Below are 9,813 nucleotides of genomic sequence, written 5' to 3'. Positions count from 1 at the left end.
CATTTGGCTGCCTTGGGCTGGATTCAGGATTGCTTATTTACCCAGCAGAAAATCATCACAAGAAGATACATGTGCCATCAGTTACACCAGGGCTATATGAAGACAAGGCTGTCCACTGGGTGCTAGGCTAATGAAAAAGAAAGCGGTGAGGGTTTCCTGCATCAGCCTAGAAAGGGCAGACTGTACAAAAGCACTGTTTTAAGGTTAGTCCAAACTGACAAGGTATAATAATCAAATAATCTGGGCCAGGTAAAGTCAGTCACAAGCCTCCCTAGGCCAGCCAAACTATCCCCCTTCCCCCAAAGCAAAGCCAAAATCACTGAAATTTAAAAAGCAATTAGGTGTAATGTGTCCCAAAGCTTTCCTAAGATAAATTCATTCCGCTGAAAATGGAACTGTTTGGGGCAACACAAACACCACCTCTGCTCCATCTTAAAACATGATTCATACCACTAAGTGCTTTGTTTCCCTCTTGCAGCATGTAATGTTTGGACTTCTTAAAAGGGTCATATTGAATTAACGGGTTCACCTTGAAACCACACAGTGGAACAAAAAGCTGTGCGCCAAACGGCACTCCAGAGGGGACCAGCTTGCAAGAACACAATTCTCCCCTGTTCAGTAAGAGGAAAAAGTGTTGTGACAACCTTTAAATGCTCAGGTCCAAACCACAGATCTTCTCCCACGTTCCTTTCAGCATGCAGCAGTGCCCAAAGAGCGCAGGCTGTGTTCTGAGCACCGGGCAGGAGAGCCCGCGGGGAAGCACTGGGGGAGCTGCATATCTAACCACAGACATATTGCAAGGATCAGCTAGCACAGACTGGTTATATGGCTGTCACAGCTCATTGGATTTCTTTGTCTTTATCCACTCTAAGCATTTAAAAGACAGCCCTGTGTTCCCGTGTCTAAAAGTATTTGGTAAAGCTCATATATCTTGTAAAGGGGAGGGAGCAAGAAATAAACTCAAAATCCTGACTTAAAATAACCTGAAATAATAGCAGTTTTCTTCAGAGGAGTTGAGAACAAGTTGTGGAGAGAGTAACAGTGTTGGTAACATCTTATAAGGATTTAGTTTACACATGTGACCTATTTGGTGCATTGTCTCAGTCATGTAGCGCACAGGGAGCTGGAAGTGTAACAACAGATAAAAGATATGGCTTACCCTGCTGAAAAAAAATGTGAGCCATTTCAGCCTCTCTTGTACAGCTATGAATAGCTCATTCACAGAGGGAAGATTTTTCCAGCAAAAGGAACACAATCCAGAAAATATAACGCAGAGCATCACTTACACAGAGTTCCTCAATACACATTTTGTGGAAAAAAACCCACTCGGCTATCTTCTAGTGAGCCTCAACTCTGATTTCTGAGACCACAACCAGGTAGGTCCTTCTGCAGGTTGACACCTCACAGCAAGGATCATTCAGGATTTCAGAACTTTTTCTACATTTCACAGAATAAAGAATCAGCTGGAAGCAGCAGCTCAGTATGGAAGCAGGCTGACCCATAGGGGTCCTGGCCATCCATCCTGTGATGCAAGCAGATATACAGGATGATTATTTCTAGGTTTGCATGTGTGGACTTGTGTAAGACATGTAGGTGCCTTAATGAGCATCTTCCTCCTGCAAGGTCCATTTCATGGAGACTTCAAAAGTTCCACCATGGAACAAGTGGTACAGTAAGATTGTCATCAACAGAGCCTGCTTCAAATGTCATCTTCCCATGTGCTCCAGCGCTACATATCCCACGTGTTCCTTGGATCACTTCAGACAAGGCTGCAGCACCTCCCTGCAGGGGGAAAGAGGCTGCCAGAGAGAGCCCTACACTCCCCAGGGAGCTTTTCCAGGGCTGTCTGCTGAGAGCACAGCAAAGCACTGGCACAGTGTGAACAAGCGAGTCATCACCTGAGAATCTGTGAGGGGAGGGCTCAGGTGCTGCCTTTGCTTCAGAACAAAAAATAAGGTGAGTGGTATTTGCTTTATCCCAGCAGCTAACTCATCAGCTGTGCAAGCAGCAGCACCGCCATGAAGAGCAGAGCCCTTGCTCCCCAGGAGTTTATGATCCAGGAAAAAGCCAGGAATAGCAGCAGGAAAACCAGGACACAGAAGCAAAGCAGGCAAAGCTGGTCAGCCCTCCTGGCAGTGCTCACAGAGCAGCCCCAGCCTGACCACTCACCGCTCTGAGAAAGAGAGCAGTTTTTGGTGCTGTAAGATGGGAACGTTTAACGGAAGACAAGACAGATTTGGAGCTTTTCAGGGAAATCCTGCTTTGTCCAGCTAGTCCCCACTCCACAACTATTTCTCCTTTTCTGTCCTTCCACCTTATTTTGTTCTTAATCTCACTGTGCATTTTTCCTCCCAGCTCAAAGAGCAGACTCACAAGGGAGCCAGATGTGCTGAACGTATGGGTTTAAAGAGGCAATCTGCATAACAACAAGAACCATGTGAAATAATCTCATTTTTCCCATCTTGCTTCTATTTTTTGCCCAGTGGAAAGAAATAAAATATAGACCTAGTTCATGGTTTGTTCTTTTCAAAGCAGTTCCATTTTCTTTCATTCCTCCCTCCACCTTTCAGGGTTTGGATATAATATATGGCTGCACAAATCCTTCCCATCCACATACATGTATGCATTACTGTTTTGCAGCTGTATTGCAAAGATCCTTTCTCTCCAAATGATTTCATCTAAAGTGAAAGACAAGTGCCCCCTATGGTCAAGCAAATAATCTATTGTTCAAATTGCAATTATACTGTATAAATGGAGTCCCATTAGTTTCCCTCCGAGCACAGTGTAAACCCAAAAAACTCAGTAAGCAGCAATTTTGAGGAGAGAGAATCATGAAGGGAGAGAAAGAAAATTATTGGTCTGTTTACTGTAAAAAAGGATGATTCTCTTTTGATCTGTTGTTAGAAGCCCATAGGGGATGCTGAACACAGAGATAAGGCTCTTGGTCAGGGTATCTGGATACACAAATTTGAATAGCATCTTAACCTAGACCACACATTCCTCTAAAGAACTGATATTTTCTCTCATTATATAACAAACGTGCTTCAGCAGCTTCCAACACTCAAAGATCCAAAACTGGAAGCAAGGGGAATCTCCACAGAGTCGAGTTTCACAGCAAGGGATGCCATCTTCTTGGCTGTATTGACAGTGAAGAAAGGGAAGTGGCTCAAGAAGCAGAACAAATATTAAAACTTGAGTCCAGGTGTCTGAGTGGTGTCTAGAAAACCTCTCTTCACCTATTAAGGGGACTGCATTTTGCAACTACCTCCAACTATCAACCACTGACCATTAAACACTGTGCACCAATAAAAATCTTGCCTCAGCTATGGGTGCTGAAGACCTACAAATGAAGCCAAAGAAAATCTGATCTGCTGGATCTTACCCAAAGCTGGCTGAATCAAGTTTTGGAGCAGCCTTAAGAATTTCTGCTGAAAGACGTAAGAAACTGGATCTTCCCCTTGTGCACCATGCAAAGAAGAGAGAGCCAAGAGCATTCCTAGCCCGAGGAGGGATGGAGGGGGAGCTGTGGTCACAGCACGTTGGCTGCAGGACCATGATCAGGAGGCAGTATTTATTTAAAAAGTGGTTAAACATTAGAATTGAGTGCCTCTGACAATTTTGCAGTTACCAACGTGTCACTTCCACCTCCAGCCTACTTTATTCTCTTTGCTGTTCAGAACAGACCACCACTGAAGTTGTCATTTTAAAATACTCTCCACTGTAATTAAACAGCTTCTGCAGTCAAGCAGTTCTATTTTCTATCAAAGTTTGTAAATCACAATATTTTAAAAAGACGCAAAAAAATACTTTGGTATATAATAGTTATTTGATTTTTTACATGTGTGTAGAAAAAAATAAACACATTAGATCTCTAGCCTTTAATTAAAAAATAGTTGGGGGGAAGGGAGTAATATCTTAATAAGTAACATCTGACCGAAAAGCATTTAGTAAATCATAGCCCAAGTGTGGCCAAAAACTGTAAGATTTACTGCGAGTAAATCGTTATTGCTATCTGAGTCTGAATAGCTTCCATCTGATTTCTGCATGGAAATACACTCCGTGGAAGCACAGCCTTGAACTTCAAAGGACATGCAGGATGCTACTAATTTCTGTATCTGACAGTGTGATGCAATGTTTGGATTTGCATCTCTGCACTTCAAAGTGTGGCACTCTCTAGATAAGGTCTCCGTTTGTTTTGACATGGATTCACAGAGGTGAACAAGAAAGCAGCACCCGAAACTGACAGTAACTCCCCCAAAAAGCAGGGAAAAAAAGCCCAAACCAACACAACAAAACCCAATCCTGCTCTGTTTGCTTCTTTCTGAATTCAGTAATGCCCTGGAGACCGAGGATTACGGAGGAAGAGTACAAGTCGTGGTTGCAGTACTTCAAGTAATCTCCAGTGTCCAGAACACAGTGTCAACATATGGTACTCAAATGCAGTTTTGGAACATCTTTGAAGTAATATTGAATCTGACTAATGGGTAAAATGCAGACCTAGCTGCCTTTTTTCTTTATTATTTCATACTGAGGTTGTCAGAATTTCATGTAGTGCAGCTAGATTCTAGTGCATCTTTCTTCAGTGTATTTTACAGAATTTTATGTTAAAAAACCCACCAAAATTAATTCTGAGAGTCCACTTTACTTTTTGCCAACCTGGCAAGACCAGGATCCTACAGGATAAAGATATAAAAGGGTTTTGTCATTTTATGACAAAATTTCACACTCTACAATTTGTACAATGTCTCTCACATTGCAGTCCTAGAGAAAACTTCAAATGCTGGGATATGTTCACAACTGCAGTACAAATCTTATTCATACCATCAAAACACATAAACAAGTCTCCTGCAACTGCAGCTCCTAGAACTGTTCTCACCTCCCTTGTATAAAACATCAAAGTACTTTTCAACACCAACAGCTGCTGACCAGGAGCACACATACAACTGCTATAATTATTTATTTATAATTAATTAAGTCCTGATTATGTTCAGCAAAAACATTCGGGAGAAAAAAAAATTCTTACAAATCTGACAGAACACAGAGAGGTATTGGGGGCCAAAAGTAGAAAAATCTTTAAGCTGAAAATCCAGAAGGAAATTGCTGACATTTTGAAGCCTTGTGTAATGCAGGTTCAAACAGCTGCACCTAAAGTCACATTATGTAAGATACCACTGTCACTAAGGTTCCTAATTGTGGAATAATTACCAGGCATCACAAACCCTAGGTATACACCGTCCTTATAATTTAGTTTGCATAATATGCCACTACATGAAAAGGATTGTCTTTGTATTTAATCATCTTTGATTTTTTTTAGGGTTTTTAAGGAAAAAAAAAAGGAAAAAAATATCAAAGCTAACAGGACTCAGAAGATTTGTGTAATAAACATCATATGCAGATTTTTATTTCCCAATTCAGCTGGAGATCAATGAAGTATTTTGAAGTTTGATTAAGGCAGTTAAGCCTCTCAAAAGTTCCTGTTTCAACATTAAAAATAAGTTGTGTGGTACTGTTGTATTAATTTTTTTTAAAAGGAATAGCAAGTTTCATTTGCTCAATTAAAAGACCAAAAATCAAATAGTGTTCAAAGAGAGAATTCAAAATTAGAATGCTACTTCTTACTCATTATGATTAGTTATCATTCACTTGGTGCAATATTTACACATATTCCCAAATCCCTGGGTCCTTCCTGAGGCAAAAAAGGTCAGAGGGAGTTTTGACTACATCCTTGAGGATTTGGCCCATATGGAATTAGAAACCTATATAATTCCAAGCATTTTCTCTGTTATATAGAATTCTAGCATACTTAAGCAACTTTGTATTTAGAACGAATCTCAGAGCTTAAACGCACCTCGCATCTGGATCATGGATTGTGCTCCACATTATACAATCTGCAGTTACTGGAAATGTTTGTATCCTTTACTGAGAAAGAATGATTCATTTCATAGAAATTTTCATCTGCTATTAATCTTCCAGGATATAGTTAGTGTTCTGATATTTTCAGATATTGTTTTATGGAGGGATTTAAAGTAGCTCTCCCTTGGCAGCCTGCAAGATTACTCAGTGATTATAAGCAACTCAATACTGTATGACAGCATTTCCATGCAAGGGACTTACAATCATGTTTCATTAATTCGGCTTGAATGAAGCCTCATTTCAGGCCTTGAGGAGCTTAAGATTTATGTGAAATTAATAACATAACAGATGTCTTCACAATTTGGTTCCTCTGAAAAAAACTGATTACTTTGAAAACTTCAATGCTTTAAAATGCAGACTGAGGGAGTTTTTACTCTAGGGTAAAGAGTTACTCGTTTATATCAACTGAATCTCAGAACTAAGTGGAATTTAAATGTCAGATTTATATTAAATAGTCATATTCACCATTATTACATGTAATAAACAAAAGCCTACTACTTTCATTAATAAGCAGTGTTGGACATTTAAACTAAAGCTTAGAGAGATAAAGTCAGCACCTTTGCTAAGCAGTAGGAGTAAGTGAGACACAAGGGAGGCAAAAGAAGAATATCCAGGAAGCCCTGGGTTTTTATCTTTGTTTCTGATAATTTAATCATCTTTTCCTCATAGGAAAACAAAATGCATCTGTGCTCACACAAAACTCCCCACTTTATAAGAGTTGAAGCTGTCTCTTGTGGATGCACATGCCTAAGGCCAAATGCCTTCTTTCTTTCACAGGACACTTTAAACGCTGGCTTCTCTTCTTTATTTTTTTTTTTTTTCATTTTTTCAAAAATTCAATTCTTTTATCTAGGCTTCAGCCACACTAGGTGCCTTACAAGCTGAATTTTAACGCATGTATGAGCAAGGGGTTTATCTTTAAGGAAACTGTCTATGCGATTACTTCTCAAAGTCCCCCCCCCCCCAAAAAAAAATAATTGAAATAAAAATTATCTCTTAGCTTTGCTTTTTGATCCGATATGCTGAAGGGCACGGGGAACAATGCATTTCTGATTCACACACTCAAGTACAGCTGATAGGATAGTCACTGTGATGGCTCGATATGCAAATACGTTACATTAAGGGTTGAAAAATTGACACAGTGCAGGATATTACAGCTAAGACACTATCAGCAAAATCATAACAATTAGCTGTTTGATTGCTGCAGACACGGTTCATGCACCAGGCTCACATTTATAATGAGGTATCCCAGATCCCTTTCTTGTCTCGCCCCACCCTCAGCACCATGTCCACATTGATACCATGCCTCGCCAAGAGGTAAGGGCTCCGAGATAAAGACGAAATATCAAAAGCATTAGTATAAATTACAATTGTACATTATTAGCTATTTAATTACAAGAGATATCAGAGTGGAGCTGGCTGATTTCATGCTCATGTTAAAAGTTACCATGGCAGTATTTCTCCCCTGCAAGACGGCATCAGGAATTATTGCTAGCACATGCTAAAACAGACAAAGCAACGCATTCTCACCACATTCTCTGCCTGTCTCCCCCTAAGTTTAATACCAAGGAATTCCTTAGGCATCTGAAAAAAAAAAAAAAGCAGCACATGTCTGGCATGGGGCTGTGAACCAGATCTGAATTTGGAGATAAAGTCGGCATGCTAGGCCTAAGGCGGGCGGCTGCTGTGCTGACTGCGGAGGTGACTTGTTCTGCTCTCCATGAGGGACACCCGGCTTCCCGTGCACCAGCACCCCCCGAGGGATGGCATTAGCTGTGCCTCCAAAAACAGCTGCTTATCAGCTCCTCTGGAGGGAAGAAGAAGCAGTGGGTGGCAGAAGGTTGTTGCAAGGAGCGGGGGCGATGGAGCAAGGAAGGGGGGCGGGGGGAAGGAAGAGGACCAAAAACCAGGAGACATTAATAAGGAGGAAGGAAAAGGGGGGGCACTGTGCTCTAACTGAACATGAATGCAGACAAAGGCCTGATCAAGCAGCACACTTATTCACATGCCACTGATTCCTCCTTATTTACAAACATGCCAGATAATGCCTAAATATACCCATCAGTGCACCAGGGAGAGGGAATCAACACAGGGGGATGTTTTTTGGTGTCTTTCCTTTTTTAAAAGGAGGGAAATCATCATTTTACAATAAACATCTAAAAAAATTCCTCTACTATGAGATGTAACAAATGCTGGAGTTACACATGGAATTTTTTCCACCAAATTCCCCAGCTGGCACCATCCCCGGTGCCTGTGTGCCACAGCCACACAAAGCCATCTTCAAAGGTGCTGGGATCCCCCTAATCGGGCAACAGGGAACCATGTCAGCATGGCTGGATGCGAAAAGCTTGAATTTCATGTCAGGCTTTTACTTCTTTTTGGTCCTCAGCACAAGATCTCTGTGGACTGTGTGGCTAACAAGGACAGGCGCTGACAGATGTTGTCATGCACCATGGCAGAAACCTTCCTGCTCAGAGAAGATACATTTAAAGCCAAATGAGCAATATAATTTGAATGGATTAATGAATCCCAGAGAGCTGTGATGGCAAAGGCTCTCTTTAGCCCCGTGCCAATGAAGTGTTCTCACCCGTGACATACAGGCCCTTTTCTGGCAGAATTGTGCTGAAGCACACCAAAAACCTCAATCAGAAAGAAATCACTCACCACTAAGCTGCAGACAAATGGACCTGAAGGTCCAGGTCTCATCTTACCTCATCTGTTTTTCAAAGGTTCGTAGAACATTAGTTTGGAAACATAGAATTTATCACTTATTATGTTTTACATAGGGGCAGTATGACCTCAGGTACCAACTCCTTTATCAGCGACAAGGAAGAATTGAAGGGTTTGAAGCTGTTGCTGGGATCCAGCTGCCCAAAGAGGTTTGGATGATCTTTACTTAAAAGTCTCACCCTTACAGTGTGGCTTTAACATGTAGAAGCACAGAACATTCTGAACAAAATCCTAAAAAGGGATGAGAAAAGGAAAATGCTGCATTTAGGCTTTTTTTGTCCCACTGTAATGTATTAATTGGAAGTATATAAAAGGAAATCCATGCACTTTAATTCACTTTGCCTTAAAAAGCCTTAATCTGAAGGTGTTTTTAGACCCTTTCCCATTTTTGAGTATGTCCATCAATATCCTCAGTGACTGAGTGCTGTTCCTCTGCTCCATTCTCCTTTCATTCATCTACAGATTTCAAGTCAGCTTTGTCTGGTGACGCTGGTACCAAACATACAAATTCCTCATTTCTCTGAATAGTTTCATCAACCTTCTCTAAATTAGAACATCATTTATCACAACAGAAGAGTAACACAAGTGTTTTAGAAAAGACAGCTTTCAAGGAAAAATAGAGCAGCAGGATTAGGGTAATTCAGAAGCAAGTAAAAGTTTTCTGGAAGCAGCAAAAGCCTCTAATGTTAAAAGCTGAACTAAAAGGTAATCTCAGACTCCACATTCAATTACAACACTTCATTTATGCCATGAGAAATATGTTTGAACAAAGACATATTTTCTTCTAATATTTTTTGCCCAAAATAAAATTTCAGCATTAAATCCTTGCTAGTATAAAAGAAATGGAATCCCAAAGGCCTTTTTTCTCCAAACCCTCCAGCAATACTAACACATTCCCCCCAAAGTTTAGGCTTTGTTGAATCAGCATGTTGACCAGCTGGAGTGTTTCCCCTTCATTCCTTGCAGCTGCTCTCACTTGTTTGGAGATGGCTTCTGAGATATGGGGGACAACTGCTCACACTGACATTCTCATGAGAATAAGATTTTGGACTTAGACTACCAAGCAGAAAGAGTCTCTTAAGAGAAAAATATCCAGAAAGAATAACAGTAAAAGCGGGTATCAGCATTTAACCTGACTTTGTAACACGTCTGTGCTTCTCACCCCAGCTG

Source organism: Fringilla coelebs, assembly GCF_963513975.1.
Source record: "Fringilla coelebs genome assembly, chromosome: 14".
Taxonomy (NCBI): Eukaryota; Metazoa; Chordata; class Aves; order Passeriformes; family Fringillidae; genus Fringilla; species Fringilla coelebs.
Note: the sequence above shows the minus strand (reverse complement) of the source record.